Source organism: Pygocentrus nattereri, chromosome 5, assembly GCF_015220715.1.
Source record: "Pygocentrus nattereri isolate fPygNat1 chromosome 5, fPygNat1.pri, whole genome shotgun sequence".
NCBI lineage: Eukaryota > Metazoa > Chordata > Actinopteri > Characiformes > Serrasalmidae > Pygocentrus > Pygocentrus nattereri.
The window spans coordinates 41,859,060-41,881,736 of record NC_051215.1 but is presented as its reverse complement, the minus strand read 5'-3'; the positions used below and the strand labels follow the sequence as shown (position 1 = coordinate 41,881,736).

The window sequence follows — 22,677 nt, the reverse complement described above, 5'->3', positions numbered from 1 at the left end:
ATGCTTGGCATGCTATCATATTGTGTATCACTTGCCACTTTTCATATAGTTCCTACTGCTTGCAGCAGTGCTACAGTTCCTCTTTGTTTGAGAAGTGTTGTCGGTTTGTAAGCAGGTTTCTTAAATTAGAAGGAAAGGAGGTGTAAGAATGGCAATACACTTCTGGTGGTCAGTTTAAAAGCTTCCTTTACGTTGTGAGACTGACAAGACTGGCCAATATCTGTGTTTCTCTATGTGTGTGTGTGTGTGTGTGTGTGTGTTTGTGTGTGTGTGTGTGTGTGTGTGTGTGTGTGTGTGCATGCACGTGTGTGTACATCTATATAATATAGGTCTTATGCATTGTGTCATAGTCAAGTAATTAACTCAATATTTTGACTGTCATGCACCACTCATAGCTGGTGTAAAGTAGCTCAAATTGACGATGTGAACTATAGATACATTACTTATTGTTCACTGTTTATTTTATTTGGTGAAATAACTATCCCTCTTATTGTTGAACTAGAATCTTGGTTTAAATTCTAGATTATACTGTGAGTGTTAAGCTGAACTTCCCGTGACCCAGAAGGATAATCAGCTTAGAATGTGTGTGTGTGTGTGTGTGTGTGTGTGTGTGTGTGTGTGTGTGTGTGTGTGTTTGTGTGTGTGCGTGTGTGAGTTTGTGAGTGTGTGTGTTTGTGTGTTATGCTGAAGTCACTCATTTAGGGATCATTCCACAGGAATTCTTTAATATGTTTCCAAATCACAGTTGCTTTTATTGTTTTTTTAATTACTTGATTATGCTGACTGCTAAGTAACTGATAGTGTAGTGTGGGATCTGATAGTGTAGAGCAGGATCTTGCTCTTCATGCCTGCGTGCTTTTCTGTTTCCTGCCTTGGCTGTGCGTTATTATTCTCCAGTGTGTGAAACTAGAAAGCAGGGGAATTCTGATGACTAAGCAGCCAGACACTTTCTGCTGTTAATGTGCATTTGATATTTCATGACTAGCACAGGACGCACATTTGCCAGATTTTTTTTCTTGACACCGATTTTATATGATTAATTTCATTCAACACTGCAAATCCCCAGTTAAAATCAAGAAGCAGCGGATATGTTGGACATAGTGCTTACTGTGTGACTGTGCATTTGTTCTGTTGTGTTCAATATAAAATATTTTGATGAGTTTTAGAAAGGCTGCTTTTCTCTCCTACAGTACAGCAAAGTGCAGAGTTGAGATGAGACTTCTGTTGTCTTATTGTGCAGTGAATTGTTGCTGTTGAATTATAGATGAGTAGAATAGATGAGTGCGTGTGTGTCAGGACATGCTGCACTGAGGACAGAAAACGACATCATCAACCCCAGCTCACACATACACACACATACACACACATACTACAGCCTACATCACTGGGTCACTGGGCACCATTCTGACCTTACAGTGTACATACACACATCTATCTATCTATCTATCTATCTATCTATCTATCTATCTATCTATCTATCTATCTATCTATCTATCTATCTATCTATCTATCTATCTATCTATCTATCTATCTATCTTTTCCTCTCCTTGTCTGTCATTCCATACTTCCTCTCTATCTCTCTCTCTTTTCTTCTTCCTTTTTTCTCTCCATATCTCATCTCTCTCTCAATCTATCTGTCTTTTCCTCCCTCTATCTTCTGTCTTTACCTGTGCTTCTCTCCTGTCTCTCTTTCTCTCTCTTACACTCTCATTTCCTCTTGGTGTTTCTCTCCCTTTATCACTCTCTCTTTTCCTTTCTGTCATTTTTTTCTCCATACCTCCTCTCTCTCTCTTTGTTTTTTTATCTTTGTCTCACTGTTCATATCTTCTCTTTATCTCTCTCATTTCCTCCCTCTCTCTGTTTTTCTCTTCTTTTATCACTGTATCTCTGTTTTCCTTTATGTCTTTGACTCCATATACCCTCTCTCTCTTTCGCCTTATGGTGTATGTGTGTTGTAACAAAGTTGAAAAATCAGTAATCATTAATAATTTTTTATTTAGTAAAACAATATCTAAAGCAGTAAAGCAACCCTGCATTAAGTAAGAACAAGAGAAAACATACTAGATCATAACAATTCTCAGTATATTGTTATTTGATTTCTATGTTATTATTCAACTTGTGGTGCCTGTCAGAGCCACTGTCTACACAGACAGTCTATATTAGACCCCTTTTTACTGGTAAACTCAATATTTCTGAGGTTATGGTTACTTGTGAGGAGGAGATGAAGAAGAAGCAAGAATGCAAAAGGAAACTAATTATGATGTCTTGAGTTGTTATCTATGTTTTACTGTGTAAAAAGTATATAAAAATTTTAATATCAATTATTACACAGTAATTGTTAAATAAATATTTACACAGTTATTCAGGAATTACATTCTATTTGAAATCTGTATTAGTAGGTTTGAGTCTATGCTTCAGTTTTACTCATATGGCAAACACGTGGTAAAAAAAGTAAAGGATAGTTTTTCTTTCACAAAAGCAAGTATGCACAACAATAACATTTAATCAAATTAAAGTCATAATTTAAAATCTCCTTTTGTGCTTTATTAATTGAAAATGTAGACTTTATATACATTTGGCAGAATTTCTCTGCTTAATAATGAGTAGAGTGTAAAATTACACTTCGCTGCTTTGTTAGTTAATAATTGCAATATCCAATGTAAGTCATTTTCAGTTGAGTGAAAATGCTTGTACAGTACAATAACATACATGTCTTCACAAACATGCAAGCATGATTGCAAGAAAAGTATCTTGTAACACACATGTAAGTGAGTGCATATCACTCTTACTATCCACCTGAAAAAACTATCAGATCCTAATGTGTGTTCACGTCAGTTTCTTTGCTTGGTCACTTTGTTTGCACCATAAGGATAATTAGCAGCTGATTGGCAGCTGTGGCTCCATTTCCCAGCATGCATGGTTTGTTACCGGCTGAGCCCAGTGTTGTAGTAAAGGACACGTAGCCAAAGCTGGTTTGGTGCCCCGTGTCATAAATGTGTGCCAGGCCTGGTGAACAGAGGCTGCAGTCAGGCGACAAGCAGCAGGAATAAAGGGCACATTCTCCCCGAGCCTGGCCCACTTCTGCAAGCCCCTCATTATGTGGATGGAGTGGAGTAGAGTCCGCTCCACCCTTATTATAAAACTCTCCATTATCACACACCACACTGCGCCCACTCCTACACTCCTGCCTTCATGAGCTGGCCAAATCACTGTCTTTTTCATTGCTCACTGTCTTGCAGTGCTAGAGCTGACAGGTTATTTTACTGTTTCTTTATATGAGTTTGTTGTTGTAAGAGCTATTCTTGCAAGGACTACCAATCTCAAGGTATAACATTCCTGACTTGTCAGTGATTTGGTACTTTTAATCACTTCAACACTAAGGCCCTGTGTGTCAGCCCACACGTCAATTTCTCACTCTCACAACCATGTCACTTACTTAGTAGTTTCATTGTAGTTACTAGGTTTGAACTACAGTACTGTGCAAAAGTCAAAATGGCCATTTAGTACAAGTTGTTTGTAGGTGTTGTGGTTTTTGGGAGATAATTTCTGACGAGATGTAAAATAATTCACTTGCATGAGGAAGATTAAAATCAACTGAAAAAAAAAAGTTTCTTCAACAACAGTGCAGGATCTGGTAGACCTCCAAAATTGTCCCCATCAGATATACAGTATTTAAAGCTTCCTTTTTTGAGAGAGAAGACAAAATCAAGGGCCTCTCTTACTTTAGATCTGAAATAATCCACCAGTATTTCTGTCCATCCTTCCACTGTGAGGAGACAACTCAGCACTATGAGTCTGAATGGATGTGTAGCTGTGAGAAAAAAGTATATAATAGAACAAAATAGAATAAATTTTGTCCATTTTTGGAAATTTGTCTTTGGCTTCACCAGGTTACACAAAATAAAAAGTGATACATAGATAAATAACAGAAAAAACAATGTACATACAAATACAAAACATGAGCACACCTAAGAACACAAGCTTTGTGTACACCAGCTTTCAGAATAATTACAGTATGGCCTCATCAAATTTCATAAAATCAATAAGTAACCCAAAAGTTAATTTAAAAAATTCTATACAGAATAATTGAATTCTTAAAAAAAAGTAAAAAAGAAATGTATGCCACTATTCAGGCTAGCGCTGCATGATCAGTACAAAATGTGTTACAGCCATTACACTGCTACATATTACAGCACTGATTCGCTTGCAATATATATATCAAAATATTTTGGTGCAGTATTGACTCTAGGATTTTTCTGTAGGTGGGGTCATAATAGGGCTACAGTTCCTGTTCAGGGACCTATGTCTTCAAATTCAGAGAGATCCATAATGATCTCATAATGTATCTAGATATATTTACTAAAGAACAATGTAATAAGGTTCAAGCACACCATGGTTTGCCTGCATTAGTATGACCAAAATCATTGATGTTTCTTACAGCACATGAATGTCTCAAAATCACCCACAGAAATCTCTAACATCTGAGGTCAGGATGCTCATAACACAAAATCACACAAAATCTGGTCATTTGTTACAGGACACTTTTGCACATTGCAGCCTTCTTTGATATAATTATTACTAAGGTCAAAATCATATAATGATTAAGAAACAAGATATGTCAAGCACTAGTAATTTGGATCAGTTTCTTAAAGTTTTAAGATTCAAAACTGAATAATACGGAACGGTGATGTTAAAGAAGTTAAACTAAAGAATCAAGTGACTTCAAGAGAACTAATGAATAGTTCATCATGCAGTACACTCTGAACACATCAGTTTAACACAGCAATGGCTCCCTCTATGGAAGGGCAGGCTGCTGTAGCTCATGTGTGACCCGGTGTGAATCAGCGGTCACCTGAGTCAGCCTGTGGCAATAATGGCACTCCAGCTGTCTTGGGGAGAGGTGTGGCACATGCCTTCTCTGCTTCACCAAACAGATGCTTGAGATCTATTCCAACCTGCCTGACACTATAATGAGTGAGGGACAAAATGGCTGGCTGAAAGTAAGAACATACGCGGGGGTGCCATGAGCCAGATGAGTGTGGGTGGGCTGCCAGGATTGTGGCTGGTGGGGCTGAGCTCTGTCTGCTCACCTGAAAGGCCTGTAAACCTGTACTTCACTATTGTCTGTGGCCTATAATAAAGATGAACACTGAGCAGCTCTATAAGGGAAGAGATATTGGCTTTCTATCTCATCCTGGTCCTGTCAGTGAATGGCAAAGAAATCACAGTGTATGAGAAAAAATGACAGAAAGAAAGAAAGCAAGTGAGCTGCTGGGAGTGCTGCTGCTTTTGCAGTCACAGACACAGACACAGCTACTGGCCAGCTGCCTTCTCTCTCTCTCTCTCTCTCTCTCTCTCTCTCTCTCTCTCTCTTTCATTCTTTCTCTCTAGTTGTTTGTCATTTTTCTGACTGAATCTCTCCAATCTTCTTCTCTTTCTCTCTATTTCTTTCTTTTCTTTCTCTCTCTCTCTCTCTCTCTCTCTCTCTCTCTCTCTCTCTCTCTCTCTCTCTCTCGCTTATTGACCAACTCTCTGCCAGCCTCTCTCTATCATTAGCTGTGTTTCTGCGTGACTGCAAACACCAGAAACGATTCCTATGTTTCAGCCTAGTGCAGTATTTGCAGTGTCAGTGTAATTATTTTTACACTGTTTATATCAGATATATACCCATGCTGACATACTGTATATGTTATTTATAGTATCTTGAATATTATTTGACACAGAATGTTACTATTTTAGTACTTTCAACTTAACCACACAACTTTCTCTCGAATGCTGTCACCTACACACCTTTACATATGCACAGTAAACTGGATGCTATGCAGCTGCGTCAGTATAGCCGCAAAAATAAAGACATTTAGAAAACACCATTAATTCAGACTGAGTCAGGGAGATACTTGACAATGTAGTTTTTGTTGCTACTTATTTATCTACAGCAAACAACAGAGACTCAAGTCTTCTTCAGCATCTTTTTTCTACTATTTTGGCCAAACGCCTAATCACTGTTACTGTGGAATATATATTTTGCCAAGTGAATTTGGACAAAGGACTTGGTGTTTGAGTCTAAGGGTGGTGGGGGGTGGTGGGGGGTTAGAGGGTTAGAGGACAAGGTTGGGGTGTGTGTGTGTGTGTGTATGTGTGTCTGTGTGTGTGTGTGTGTGCAGGGCAGGGGGAACGGCTGATGGAGAGTGCTGGTGCAGTAGGGAGGGGATGGAGGAGGGGATGTGCTTTTGTTTTGTTCTCGGTTGCTGAGCGATAGGGTCTAAAGCATTGGGAACAGCTGTGAGGGCCGAAGCCTTTCTCGCCCCTCTGCTGGAGAAGCCCTGAAGGCAGCGTACAGATAGAGCACAGAGTGTGTGAGAGAGAGAGAGTAGCAGAAGGGGTGGGGAGGTGGGGGGTGCACTCTACCGGCATATTGCAAGAAGGAAAACATGAAGGGAAACAGTGGCTGCCCAGTAAAGACTAGAGGAGACTGTGAACAGAGGAGAAATTAGTTCAGCTCAGATAAAGATAGACTACATCACATGCAGTGTTTCTGAAGCATCATAATAATCATAATAATAATAATAATAGTTGTTATTACAAATGTTTGGTATGTGGAAGTGAGAGCATTTAGATAACCAGAAGCAGATCATTATGAAACTCCAAAAAAGGGAGAATGTTTGCGCTGGATAAGCTGTATATCGTACTGAAAATGATGCAGGGTTCATAAAGAACGAGAACGTGAAGGAAGCTGGAGGGAAGAAACTGGCTGAATGCCTGCTGATAGATTGGGTGCATTTATGGCTGGACGCAATATCCTTAAATTTATATCATGATATTATTTCATTTAAGATTGTACTGTGCAGGTGAGAGCAGAGAAAAATGTAACATGGATATTGTATAATGGTGCAACGATATGATTTCATTATAAGATGCATATTGCTGGTTTTGCATCACAATACAACTTGTTTTCAGTACAGATTTAGAAAAGAATGCCAAGATAACTTTTTATTTATTTACATTTTGGTAATTCCAGAAATGTTTTCCCCAAAAAGACAACAGTGCTTGTTGAAGGGATGAATGCCACAAGTCATTTTCCTAGAAGCTAACAAATAAATAATAATATAAACAAAAGTGTAAGGTGTATATTACATGTTGCACATGATGTGTCTGGCAAGCATGTGTGTTATCACAGGTTATAATGAAAAAGGTAAGCAAAACCTGTATATAAAGGTGAATCTTAAAATAGAATAATAGAGCTGTACAAGCTCATTTACAGGCAGGTCATGTGTTTTTTATAAATATAATGTGTCTCTTACCTTCTGGTTAAAGTTAGTGCTATTTTAATATGGATTAATCACTCCCAGCAAACTGCAGTATTCACAACTGATTAAGGTGGATTCTACAGCTAAATAGAGGTGGGTTCTTCAACTGAATAGCAGTGGGCTTTACAACTGGTTAGCTGTTAGAAGCTATTAGCATATTAGCTAATATGTTGGACATACTTGTTTGGCCTGTTCAAGCTTTTTTTTGTATTCTGTGTGGAGTAGTAGCTCCTGTGATTTGTGCTTTCTCCTCACTCCAGACATGATGTTCATAACATACGTCTTTCATTGTAAGAGTTTTTTTAAATACTGAACTGTATGAGTTGTAAGTTACAGGGTCCACTCCTATATTATTTTAAACATCTTCTGGGTGGCTGTAATGTATCACCATTTTGAAGAATGTAAACAACACACAGGAAGTGCTAGCCATGCTTAAGTAAAGAATGAGAGAAGAAATGTCCCATATAAATTAAGAATAGTCCATTTGTTTTGACATTTTCATTCATAGACAAAAACATTTTTCATCATCAAAAACATTTTATCTTAAGTAAAAAAAAACATTTAAATTTTACTGTGCTGAGGTTAGTTCTTCTACTTTAAGATCAAAAATAACTTTTTTCAAAAATTGTGTAGGTTAATATAAATTTCAAACCCTTGAAATTGTTCTTGCAAAGAACAAATCTGCTGTGACCCGATATCCTGTATCAGATATTTTTTTCTTCAAAAATAAAAATTAGGGGCAGCCTGTAAAATAATTCATGTATTTACCACATTTACTGCGGTGGCTTCTTTATGTTTACTGTCATACTACAAGTAGATTTCTGCTGCTAAGTTGTAGATCTAATATTTTTATAAAATAAGTGCTTGTAACTGCTCACAAATCTGATTTTCAAAGTAATGTACCTACACTTTGTTGAAATTTTACAGCAAGCATCCACAGTGTGTGCTGACAGACACAGCCTGTAAATTTCCTCCTAGGTCCTCGTCTACCTGTGCTGCAGAACGCTGCTAGTGAATAATGCACCTGGCTGGAATATTGACTGAAGAGAATGTTTAGGCATCTGACCTGCTTCATTTACCTGCTGTTAGTCTTCACCTAATGACTGCTTATGGACACTGAGTGTTGGTCTGGAGCTTGCCTAACATATCATTACTTATTAGGAACTGCAGGACTGTAACAATGTGCAGCTGAAAAGGACGTCAAAAAAACACATTCTTGTTCAGTGTGCTGCATAGTGTAGATCTCAGAGTGAGGACGCTAATGTTGTGTTGGTTTGTATTGTGTTTACAGCTTGGTGGCTGGTCACTGGGGCAGCAGATTGTGTATATCCTCACACATATCACTCTGACTCCTGCTGTAGAACCAGCACTTGCACATACAGGTTATTTCAATATGAGGACATGAGGTCATACATATATGTATTTTACATGTTTGCATTATATTTTTTGTAAACCTGTCTCACATGCCGTAGTTCTGCCAGACTAGAAACTCTTGTGCATTTTAATGCATAATGTGATGAAGAACTGCCTACTTTGACAGGTAGGGGTTGTTTGACTAGCATGGCAAATAACCAGCTGTTGTTTTAGTGTACCATGTAGGGGCAGGCAATTTTTAAAATAGGACAACAACAAAGAACACCTGTCTGAAATAATATACTATGTGGTGGAAAACACATGAGAATTTCTTACTTACTGCATTCTTAACGTTACAAAGAAAACTATTGAATAACTTTTAGAAATGTGTTGCCATGAACTTCATTGACATTTTCAATCCAGCTTGCCCCTAAAGGCTTGACATGATGTGCAGAAGAGGTAGCTGTTTGCAAAACCTTCCAATTGGACAGATTAAACCATGGCACAAAAAATGTGTGCATGTGGATAGCCAATCAGAATGCAACTGATAAAATCACAGTAGTTGTAGCCTGTTTAATCTGCAGTAGATGATCCATACCTCTGTTGGCAGAATGAGGCCGAGACCAATATAATTTAAATACAAAAAAAAATATTTTAGTTTAAAAAATGAAATGTGTATCTCCTATTAAAAGCACTTTACAAAGTCAGGATCATTTTGTTGGTCCTGGCATTGTAAGTAACCTCTGCTTTGTGTGGTTTCCAAACAAGGCTAACAATCAAGCAGGCCTGGTCACAGATACTCTACATGATTTTAAAATTAGTTAAACTTAATGTCATTTACAGTATATTGCAGTCACAATTAATAAAACATACAGCTGAACTTTAAAATCAAACCTAATGTTAAGATGTTTTTCCAAAGGCAGCTCATAACACTATCACTACAATGTATGTGGGGATTTGAACCAATTAGTGTAAAAAACATTTCTCACTACACCATTTACCATTTCCTATGTGTTATGTAGTTATAACTCTATTTAATGGCATTCTACAATGGCTGTTATTGTTGTTGAAGATAACCACATTATATAATGTGACACTTTCTAAAGAGATTGTCAGTGCTTTATTGGTGGGTTTTTCAGCCCTGTGGTAGTAGGTCGAAGTTTGGCACCAGAGGGGGTGCACAAGAACTGTTTTGAGCGAATCCTACCAGCCCATAAGCTCTGTTCCCAGGCTAAGATCGAGCCTCATCTCACTGAAATGAAACTTGAAGAATGGCAGAGGCAATATAACATGCAGTTATTATACACACCAACCAAGAGGGCAAATGGGAGGTCAATCTGTGTATGTGCCTGCAGTTATGTAAAACATTGCTTTTATGTCTTAATAATTGACTAGCCTTACTATTCTAAATAGCCTAATTAAAATTAGGTACCAGTTTACTATGTTTGTCTATTACATATGCCCTGAAACAACAATATTGACATATAGTGGTGGTGATTTAATTATGATTATTTTAGGTCCAGGCCTGTTTTTTTTTGGCTAGGAAGGCAACTATATTTACTTTTGAGGCTTATTGCTTATTGCTTCTATTAGCGATTCACAAGTTTAGGGTTATTAGGGTAAATTTCTCTGCTTAAAGCATATCAAGATTACTGATAATGTAGGCTGTGATAAAATTGCTTTTGCCAAATAAAAATGCCACTCTTCTAATTGTAATATTAAAATTATTAATCTTTCTGCTCTTGTGTGATGTGATACTGCTAGCTGTGAATTTCTTCATGTGTGGTAGAGTGTTTGAGTGTTTTAGTGTGATGGCCTACTTTTCAGTGCTCATTTTATGTGAAGTGTTTCAGTTAAATGTAGCAATTTAATGCTAAATAGTTTTGAAGTAAAAATATCTGATTAGTAAAGTTTTTATATTGGTATCAATATTAGAGAAGAAAAAGTTGTATCATGTCGTCTTTACCAGAGTACAGAATCACCCAACTTTTAGAATAACTAAAGTTGGATTGTTGTTTGGGAAGCACTGTTTTATTTACAAAGTGAAAAAAATCTTGACAAAAAATGACATTCTTGAGCAGCCCACAGGTTGGAACTGAACAGACATTTTAACAAGGTCTTTGAACTGAAAAAGCACAAAATGCCAAAATCACCTTTCATTTGATCGTTTCATTGCTTTTCATCTTTCTATGTTGGGCTTGTGTTCTTTTCTGTAGCAAGATAGCTAAGAACAAGCATGACCACTATTGTGCTGCTAAAAATTGTCTCACACAGCAGACCACACTGTGTATGTGCATAAATGTGACTACAAATGTGACTAATATTCATAAATCCACCTCTCTTTTATCTGTGTTATTGTGCGTTGTCAACTGTTTGCTATCAAACAACTGCTTGATGTGGGATGAGGAAAATCAGATATGCTTCAGTGGAGCTGCAAGAAAAACAGCTTCCAGCTTTGAAGACGGGGCAATGTCCAAACTGTGGAATGTTTATTGAATTAGTCAGCTCAAGAGAAAAGCATGTCTTGATAGAGGAGCATTTACCACCAGCAAAAGCTGCATAGGCACGCATTGCTGAAGCTGTCTGCATTTTGCAGTCAGAGTACTTTCCAAGTGTAGGCTTTGTACAGTATGACTTTTCTATGAATAGTCCTTTTGGAATGCATCACACTCACCGGGCTGGTTTTGTCTCTGAGCAGCAGCACAAGCCTTGCTTCTGCAGGTTTCTGTTAGTTCACATATAAACAGTGCCTACTACCACATTTGAGGACAACATACATAATACTTATTAAAACGATATGATAGTGTAACGTCTAGAATAGTTGCCAATTGCATTACACAATAACCTTATACCTGTATGTATAAACTGCACTCTCTTGCAGATTTACATATACAGTTTTACATGCTCAAAATGACACAGACACAAACACTGTCAAATGAAATGTTATGCAAAATGATAACTTTTTACTAGAAGGGAAAAAACTTTAATTTAAGAGGTAACATGGTACAGAGTAACATGCACAGTAATGTAATTTATTTTTTCCAAAGCAGTGTAATGTATTGCAGTTTACTGCATAAATAGAATGACTTGTGTTACTCATATATATATCTAACAGAGCAATATTTATTATGTGCAATTATTTAAATAAAATATCCTCAATATACAGTAATCATACTAGTCCTTGTACAACATTGTTTGTACAAAGTTGTACTCTTTGAAAATAGTGCAGAGACAACATATCACATATTGAAACTGAGCATTTTTTTGTTCTTTGAAAAATATATGCCCATTTTGAATTTGATGCCAGCAACAAAGTTGGTACAGGGATATGTTTACCACTGTGTTTCATCACCTCTTCTTTAAACAACACCCTGTACGTGTTTAGGGACTGAGAATTTCTGTAGTTTTGAAAGTCAAATATTTTCTCATTCCTGTTTGATATAGGATTTCAGCTGCTCAACCGTTTGGGGTCTTTGTCGATTTTTGAATTTCATAATGCAGCAAGTGTTTTCAGTATGTAATATATCTGGACTGCAGGTAGGCCTGTTTAGCACTTTTCCTGCAGAGCCATGCTATTGTAATACATGCAGAATGTGATTTATCACTGCCTTGCTGAAATAAACAAGGCCTTGGCGGAAAAAGACGTTGCCTGAATGGCTCCAAAACCTGTATATATTGTTCAGCAATAATGATACCTTTACAGATGTGCAAGTCACTCATGGTATGTGCAGTAATGCACCCCCATACCATCACGGATGAAGTCTTTAAAACTGTACATTAACAACAAGCCAGTTGGTCCCTCTCCTCTTTGGCCCGAAGGCCCAGAGAAGAGGGCGGTGTTCCTTCTTCCTGGTTCCTTCTTTGCCCGGTAGAGTTTGCATTTGTGGATGCAGTGACAAAGTGTCACAGACAATGATTTTCCAATTGATGCTCGTTTGCCTGCACAATCTTTCACATGCTTATTTTATACTTAGTAATATTACTGACCTGTTAGTTGTAGGATGTTCAACCAGGTGCTTTTTTACACAACTTTAAGTCTTTTGTTGCTCCTTTTAACATTTGATATGTTATCTTTGCAATATTTTCAATTAAATACAGGGTTTCAGTGATTTGCACATCACTGCATTCTTTTTTTATTTACTTTTGCACACCATCCCAGCTTTTCTGGGCTGTATGTAATTTGCACATGCATATGTTCCCTGTGTTGGCTGACTGCACGATTGTGTGAACATGTCATCGTGGGAAGCACTAGAAACTTGGCAAACAATCTGTCAATACATCTAATCATACTAATATGAAGCTGATGGGTAAAAAACCCAGCTTTGTAAGCTGTACATTTTATTATTAAGTTGAACTGTTTCTATTGAGGTGGCACGGTGGTGTGGTGGGTAGCGCTGTCACCTCACAGCAAGGAGGACCTGGGTTCATGTCCCTGGCCAAGCGACCAGGGTCCTTTCTGTGTGGAGTTTGCATGTTCTCCTCGTGTCTGTGTGGGTTCTCCGGTTTCCTCCCACAGCCCGAAGACATGCAGTCAGACCAATTGGACATGCTTAATTGCCCCTAGATGTGGATGTGTATGTCTGTCTGCCCTGCAATAGACTGGTGACCTGTCCAGGGTGTATCCTGCCTTCTGCCCCAAGACCACTGGGATAGGCTCCAGCACCCCAATAATGATCTTATTATTTAAATATTAAATGATCTTAAATGATCTTTAGTGGAATTGGATATTTCTTAATAAATAAACTACTAAAAGGAGTATTGTATTCTTCCAATTGGTACAGATGTGTCGGTTTTAGAGAGTAAACAAGATGTAAAGTAATGAATAGTGAGCCTTTCCTGCAAGTATTGAGTGCAGTTATCCCACTTGAGAGAAGTGATTAGTCATTTGCAATGGATTAATTTTTGAGTAACTTCCCCTGTGCTGAGACAAATATAGACAACATTTTATCCCGACATGTGACATAAAATTTTCAAACAATGTAAAGAATACCTGATAGTTTCATTTTTTTATCCTTTCGAAGTTGATATGACTAGATATATGCAATTAAAAAAATGGATGTCACTTGGATTTCTATTCTACTTTATCCACACCTTTAAACTTTTTTCTTCCTCCATGAAGAACATTCATAGTTGCTGAATCAAATTTTAATGGGATGCCTCCTTTTTCCTGTAGGATTTTATTCAAGCTGGTCCGTGCCAAAACCTTTTGTCTTGCTCTTTAATGTTAGACCTTTCTGCTCATGTTGGATTGTTGTTTGCCTTCTCAAAAAAAGTTTGCTCTCCATAAACGCAGCTGAGGTTTTTTTGAAATGGCTCTCTGGCTCCGTCCAGGAGAGGCGAAATGAAAAGGAAAAACAGGGTGATGAATGGAGGCCTGTCACATATGGAGCCCACTTCCAAAACCACAGCCATTACTGTCTTGGTTTCCCTCCAGCACGGGTAGACGTGTATGTATTTGTGTCTGTGCACATGCGAACATGTTTCTGAGTGTGTGCTTTTGTGTGTGTATTTGTGAATGTATGTAGAGTGATATCAAAACCTGGTGTCATATCAATATTGTTCTCCATGACAACAGAATGAACCCAAAGTGCATGGGCTTCCCCATTCTTTTGCTGTGTAGGCACCAGCCTGTCTCTATTGCAAACCAATCAGTCTGCATCTCCACCCTGTCAGTGAAGTGGATCACTGACAATAATCCACTGTTTTTGCTACCATCATGGTGATTATTATACCTTCATTATCATGTTCTCACCTTCTGCATGTGTTCTGATTTTTTGTGCATGTTAGACTGCGTACTCTATTCCTTTCTTTGATTTGTTGAGGATAGTCCTTCTCCCCTCCCTTTCCTCCTCTTCCTCTTTTATCCAATCCAGACCATGCCCCCAACCAGCCCACTACCCATTAATGCACACCCACACCCTTTTCTTTTGCTATTGTCTTGATTTTGGATAGTCAGCAGACTGAGTTTGATATGCATGTTCCTGGTGTGTCTTGGCTGAAAGGTAAGTGCAGGGCTGCACAATGCATCACTTGTTAATCATTACCACAGTTTTGGCCTTAGCCATAGAAGAAGGTTGCAACACGCAAATCAAATTCTAACCAATCAAAAATTTGGTCAGCATCTGAGCATCTGACCAATCATAATCATTCTAGATGAGTATTCTGTGGAAGTTTTTGCACATGACGTTTTTTGCACTACAGACATGGTCATAGGAAAACCAAAATGAGAGAAAATGTTTTAAAAGTGAAACCAATTATTTTATGTCAGAAGACTTTTCATAACATCTGGCAAAATTCTCTTCACATTCAGGCAGCTGTGAATAAATGTTAAGAGAAAGAAAAATTGGGTCAGTGGCTGTCCCATGGCCTGTAAATGGGAAAAACATATGCTTGTATAATCATCATATTTGTCACAAAATTAATTGTTACTAAGCATTTGGATCTTCTGGCCTGGGTGTGTTTTGGGGTTATGAGGCATAGGACTGTGTTTCTTTGACTGCTATTTCAAAACAGCTGGCCTCTGTTAACTTCTGCTAAAGTTGGTGAATAAACCTTTAGCTAGACACCTGTCTATTTCACTAGATAGGTTTGCTTTTCACAATAGTGTCATAAACATTGTTCACATGATGTAAAGGGTAATTGGTGTTTTTGAATGAAGCAAAGGGTTAAAAAAAACAGAAAAAGAAGAATTTTTTTTTCTTAAGACAGCAACAATAAGTAGCAGTAAAATGGTGCTTTGTCCATATCATTCACCCCTGGTAGTCTACGGGCATAGGGAGGGAGGGCCGCTGTGTGGGAGGAGTGTGGTTAGGAGTGGGAAGGAGGAGAGTGGGCAGCTGTAAGCCTCGCTCCAGGAGATGGCTCTGCTGCGTCTCAGCCAGCGGTACAACAGCGTCACGCTCGCCCGGCGGCCTGGAACGCAAGATCCCTCAGACATGCACCGTGGCAAATAATAAATAAATAAAGAGTAAATCAGGAATCACATTTCAAACCTGCGTTAACTCCTCTCAGCCCTGTGCCATCATCGCCCAAAAGCTGCCTGTCTTCAATACGACTGTTTATTGATAGGCCGTTATTAATTATGATGTTAAAATGAGGAAGCGCACACAGGCACCCCCTGCTGATGTGTGGCTGCATGGCTAATGAGCCAAATTAGATAATGAGGGGGGCAGAGGCGTGCCAAGTGCCCTCCACGGAACAGGGAGCGGGGGGGCATGTGGAGTGCAGGGAGAGAAGGAGGCGTTAGCGGGATTGGAGAGAGTGAGAGAGAGAAAGGAGAGAGAAAGAGAGAGAGAGAGAGAGAGAGAGAAGGGAGAAGGAGGGAGGGAGTTTAGTTGGCACCATGACTCTCTGTGTCTTTTTCACCAAGACCCTAAAGAGGCCTGTGATTAAGAGCACTGTAATCAAGTAGCCTCTTTGTCTGTACATATACACGTGAGTGTATTTGTGTGTGTGTGGGTGTGTGTGTGTGTGTGTCTGTGTGTGTGTGTGTTTGTTTATGTAGATTTTCAGAATCAGCTAAATGATTCTGACTTTGTAAAGTGTTTTTACAAAAGCGTTTTTTTCATCTGAAAGAGCAAAACTAGAGATGGTACAATTCTACTAGTTCATTTCAGATTACAATAATGAAACCTTGAGCATTGGCTGATGCCAGGAATACAACATATCAAATTGTAGTGAATTGTATCATATTATCACTGTATCATGATAAGCATGTGTACTTGTGACTAACATATTAGCTCATAGCTATAGCAATAAATCAGGACACTGAAGCTTTTGTTCCAAATAAGCTGAAAATGAAAACATTGACATGTTTACAAAAGGTACATTTTCAGTCAGCCCTTACTTTCAAAATGAGCTCACTCTACTATCTCTAGAACTACACAGCTAACAGTATCACATCACACAATGCGTGTGCTATTTTAAGCTACGTTTGTTGCAGGACTAGATCAGATTATTCTATTTAAATCGATATCCAATCAAGCATTTTCTGCTGATATCAGCCCAATACCAATACCTATCAGTTCCCATATTCCATCTCAAGGCAAAACCATTTCATTTTGATTATTGAAGCTGATGTTAGTTTATGGTTAGGCCTAAGAAATATTAATATGAAAAAAATGTAGTCTCTGTACAAGAAAAACACAAATATCTCCAAAACAGAAAGTTTACAAAAGAAGAAGAGACAAAAATATTGAAAAGTCTTAACATTTTTTATATGTTAATTGGAATAGATTTAATAAATTATTTTGGAGCATATCTATTGGTATATTCATCATACACATTTTGCATTATCCAAAAAATGTTTGGACAGTGACAGTATGGGACATATGTAAGACCCCACATCCCGTCATTGCATGAAAACAAATAAATCAAATCAAATGACCATCATTTGAGGAGGGAAGGTAATGTCATTCTGCAGTGCCTTAAGTGACAATCTTACAACCCCAATTCCAATGAAGTTGGGACGTTGTGTAAAACATAAATAAAAACAGAATACAATTATTTGCAAATCTTTTTCAAACTATATTCAATTGAATACACTACAAAGACAAGATATTTAATGTTCAAACGGATAAACTTTATTGTTTTTCCAATTATTCACTTGGGTTGGGACAGGAGCAACAAAAGACTGGGAAAGTTGAGGAATGCTCAAAAAACACCTGTTTGGAACATTCCACCAATTATCAGGTTAATTGGAAACAGGTGGGTGTCAAGACTGGGTATAAAGGAAGCATCCCTGAAAGGCTCAGTTATTCACAAGCGAGGTTCACCAATTTGTGAACAACTGCGTGAGCAAATAGTCCAATTGTTTAAGAACAACATTTGTCAACATGCAATTGCAAGGAATTTAGGGGTTTCATCATCTATAGTCCATAATATCATCAAAAGACTCAGAGATTCTGGAGAAATCTCTGCAAGTAAGCGGCAAGGCAGAAAACCAACATTGAATGCACGTGACCTTCGATCCCTCAGGCGGCACTGCATTAAAAACCGACATCATTCTGTAATGGATATTACCACATGGGCTCAGGAACACTTCAGAAAACCACTGTCAGTGAACACAGTTCGTCACTCCATCTACAAGTGCATGTTAAAACTCTGCCATGCAAAGCGAAAGCCAGATATCAACACCACCAAGAAACGCCGCCGGCTTCTCTGGGCCCGAGCTCATCTGAGATGGACTGACACAAAGTGGAAAAGTGTCCTGTGGTCTGACGAGTCCACATTTCAAATTGTTTTTGGAAATCATGGACGTCGTGTCCTCCGGGCCAAAGAGGAAAAAATACTGTCCGGATTGTTATCAGTTATCAAGTTCAAAAGCCAGCATCTCTGATGGTATGGGGGTGTGTTAGTGCCCATGGCATGGGTAACTTGCACATCTGTGAAGGCACCATTAATGCTGAAAGGTACATACAGGTTTTGGAGCAACATATGCTGCCATCCAAGTAACGTCTTTTTCAGGGATATCCCTGCTTATTTCAGCAAGACAATGCCAAGCCACATTCTGCACGTGTTACAACAGCGTGGCTTCGTAGTAAAAGAGTGCGGGTACTAGACTGGCCTGCCTGCAGTCCAGACCTGTCTCCCATTGAAAATGTGTGGCGCATTATGAAGCGCAAAATACGACAACGGAGACCCCGGACTGTTGAGCAACTGAAGTTGTACATCAAGCAAGAATGGGAAAGAATTCCACCTACAAAGCTTCAACAATTAGTGTCCTCAGTTCCCAAACACTTATTGAGTGTTGTTAAAAGGAAAGGTGATGTAACACAGTGGTAAACATGCCCCTGTCCCAACTTCTTTGGAACGTGTTGCAGGCATCAAATTCAAAATTAGTGAATATTTGCAAAAAACAATAAAGTTTATCCGTTTGAACATTAAATATCTTGTCTTTGTAGTGTATTCAATTGAATATAGGTTGAAAAGTATTTGCAAATCATTGTATTCTGTTTTTATTTATGTTTTACACAACGTCCCAACTTCATTGGCTTTGGGGTTGTACATCTTGAATAAAACAAATTTGTGAACTTACGTTTTTTGCATCATGACACGCTCGGTCGTGAATGAGATTGTTCATTCATATATAGTGATATAACAAATGTTAGGCAAAACAGGAATTTTTCTAGATAAGCCTTTTTTCTAAATATAGGGACCCAGAGCAAGTCTGAATTAGATTATTCTGGGATCCAAACTGTTGCTTATGATTTAATGGTGACTCATGCTGCCCACACTGGTCGTGCAGCATTCAGTGTGGAGGCAGTTTGCAGGAGGCTCCAGTAAAGTGATCAAGCAGTGTTGTAGTGCGCAGGAGAATAAGAGAGAGCATGAGAGAGTTAGAGAGAGAAATAGAAAAGGCTATGGTTTCTTGCTAGTCATGGAGGGAACAAAGGGGATGTTGTGGATGCCGCCCAACAGCCAGCATTTCTCATTCCTGCCCTGACTGCTCACTGAGCCATTTCCTGTTTTTGACCTGAAATCTTTATTTAGAACCACCCCTCTGCTCACCACTCTCCTCCTCACTCATGACACACAGAGATGGGCAGAGAAACACAGCTTCGCACCAGCTTAGATCCATTCCAAAACAATCCTTTGGCAGGGCCTGCTTGTTGACAGTTCCAGCTTTTGGACGGAGCTAAGTTTTTCAGACATACTTATGCATTGCAGCCGTTTTCAGGCCAGTACCGTGTTCTGTAGATCTCTCGGACAGTGATTACTTCCCGTGGTTGCTGAGCCACTGCAGCCAGTAGCTCCTAAGCTGGCAGCCCTAAATCTGAATACATTAGAAACTTAAAATAGGAGAGAAGCTGTCACCTATGACATCACTGTCACCATAACTCCGCAAATTAATGCACACAACTGTGTTGCTGGACACACAATATATGTACCATGTAGAATGAACATGAGTTTCAGAGTTTATTCTGCATGGTTGAATGGTGCAGTATAGCATTTGCTTTGTTAGCTTTATTTTATCTTGATGGTTCTGATGACGGACAGTCTGTGGATATGAAGGTGGTTTTAAAGAAGCAAATCATTGTCTCAGATTTGCAAGCTTTGACTTGTTTGCTGGTGAGAGCCGTGCATGAGAATTGCAGAATACACTCTGTTCCTGTCTGATCTTCAGACACTCTAAATTTCTTTATGCACCTAAGTATTTCCATACATGCCTGACTGTTAACCTTTTAGTGCGTTATTTACTGTTTATCTACTTTCAATTTTACTGATATTTTGATATTATTACTTTGTGCAATGATGTTGATTAACTTAAAAGCTCCTAAAAAATGACTACAATTGTAGTCAACTACTGTATTATTCTAACTCTACAATTCAGACAGATGAGACATACACCTCCACTGACTTACCAGATGAATGTGCTTTGTGGCATTGAGGCACGGTGGAAAAGCAAACAAAGTGGCCTTACTTAGCATAACCCAGATATTACCATTAACCCAGTTATATTCCTGGCCTGTTATGTTAAGCATATTGTTCATTTGAAAACCCTATACTACAGTGAGGGGAAACAAGTATTTAGACACTTTTTTACTGTTATTTATTATACCCCCTGTGCATATATCCACTTCAGATTTACACACATAATATCTTTTGATGTTTTACTCATTTTTTCATACAAATTGCACAGGGTTTCATGAAAAATATTCCCTTAGATTAGGAAAATTTCATGCATCAAGTAGCAGTCAAGGTGAAGATAAAGGAGCTTCCTAACGCTCTCAGGGACAACATTAGTAAACCAAGCTTGAATAAAAAAAGCTACAGAGCCTTAGCAAAGACCTTAAACACTGTCAGTAGAGAGCACCATGCAAGATTTCACAACATGGTCTAAAATTAATGGTGAGGAAGGTAATCAGCAGTCACTCGAAAAGAACTGCAGAATGACCTGAAAGCAGCAGGACCAACAGTTACACAGAGACCAATAAGCAATGAAATGTAGTGCAATCATTTTCATGCCTACAACAACAAAACCCCTCAGCTAAAAAAGGACAGAGCTGTGTCTAATCTTTGCTCATGAACATTTAGACAAATCAGAACTGTTTTGGAACAATTTATTCTGGTCATAAAAAACAAAAATAGATTTTGTGGGCAATAATTCAGCTCATTATATTTAAAGAAAGGAGGTATACAAGTAGGATTCCAATGATCTCACAGTGAAGCATGAAGGTGGGAGTATCATGACGTGGGTCTGCTTCTCTGCAAAGGGCATTACATGTCATCAAAGAAAACATGAATGGTGTGATGTACCAAGACATACTAGAGGAGAATTTAATTTTTTTGGACAAGAAAGTCTCCTCACTTGAATTTTACTGAAAATTTATGAAGGATTAAAAACAGTCAAGGAGAGGGACCTCTTACCCTATGGAGAAATTGAAGATTGTTTACCAAGACAAGTGGGCCAGAAATGAACCACATCATCTACACACACACACACACACACATCATCTAAGCCGCTTCTCCTTCTGGGTCACGGGGGGTCCACTGGAGCCTATCCAGCTGTCATCGGGCGAAAGGCAGGATACACCCTGGACAGGCCGCCAGTCCATCGCAGGGCAGGAATTGAACCACAATGCTGCAAAAATCTGATTACCTCTTACTGTGGGTATCTTGAAACAGTGATTGGCAACAATGTCTTTGCAAAAAATGTTATTAATTTGTGGTGTCTGATACTTTTGTCCCTATTAATTTTGCTTTTAATTGAATCTTTGTGTGGGTGAACATGTGCATTAAAAATATTGCTGTTATTGGAGAAAAACCTCCTATTTCTAAAATGATAACTTCACAGTAGAAGGATCATTTCTTTTATTTCATTCATCATAAAATTGACATATCGTGTACAGGGTAGACTGTTTTCTAATTATGTCAAAAACTGAAAACGTCAAAAATGGAGATACAGCGTAACAACAGCAATACATAAGGTAACAAAAGCAAAAATGTCTGAATACTTATTTCTCTCACTGTACCTCATTTATTCATAGTCCTTTCATGTATGCATACAGTTTAAATTGACCTAATTGGAAGATTGGATTATATGGCGTATAGTTGAGGCTTGATATTCTGTTTTTTTTTTCTCAAGCATTTCCATAAAGTTGTCTAGAATAATGGGTGAGGCTGCATTAGATTTATTACATTGGAAAAATAAAAATTTGGATCAGCTACAAATGTTTGTTCACTTTATGACCACTAAAATATTGAACCTGGTTCAGGTAAGAAAATAACCCTTAGGTGTGTTAAATGCTTTATCTTCACTGAGAATTCATTAAGTTCACTTATATTAACAAAAATTAGCTATATTAAAATACACTTAAAAAGAAGATAACTATTTTGAAGCTATTTTGTAAATAGCTTAATGGCAGTGAGTTTAGCCTCATATAATGGATTCTGTGCAGGATTTTAATGCTTGAATACAATGTAATTTTCATAGCATCATGCTGTTAATAACCATGTAGTGACAAAATCTCATTTAAGCTGGACAGAATGGAACAAGTTGTGTACATCAATCCATTGAGCAAATTGAAAAAACGAACTTTAGTACCAGACAGCTGCTTGTATCTGCCCACACTGTTCATGTCTGTGAGTCCCACAATGTTGTCTCACTCAGCGTTGCCCTTAAACCAATGCCTGCTACGTTCCTGCACTGGAACTGCTGGTGTCCATCATGCTACTCTACCATGTCTTAGACCCTTCAGCCTCTATTAACATCACCTTATCTCTGACTTAGAAATGTTTCAACAATCAAAAACTAAAAATATCTCCACATGACAGTGATTTGAACTTGCTACTGGAAGCCCACAGCTCATCTGAACTGTACAACTTGTATGCTGTTTCTCTTCTTTTATCTTCTTCTCTTTTCTTTGTTACTTCCTTGTTGATTATTGGCAGTCTTTGCTCTAAGTGGACAAAAATTAGACTTGCAACAGTATGAGTCAGGAGACTAATACAGAAGAACACAATCAACACTGTTTCAGTAGCCAGTTTAATCTGCTTTTAGTTAGGCTTACTTCAT

At 38.3% G+C, this 22,677-nt stretch overlaps 1 protein-coding gene across 2 annotated transcripts in view; it reads left to right on the top strand.

Moving 5' to 3' along the window:
- The window catches only part of sertad2b (SERTA domain containing 2b), a 47,428-nt gene that overhangs the window by 6,158 nt on the left and 18,593 nt on the right, over positions 1-22,677 (top strand). The window lies entirely within an intron of this gene.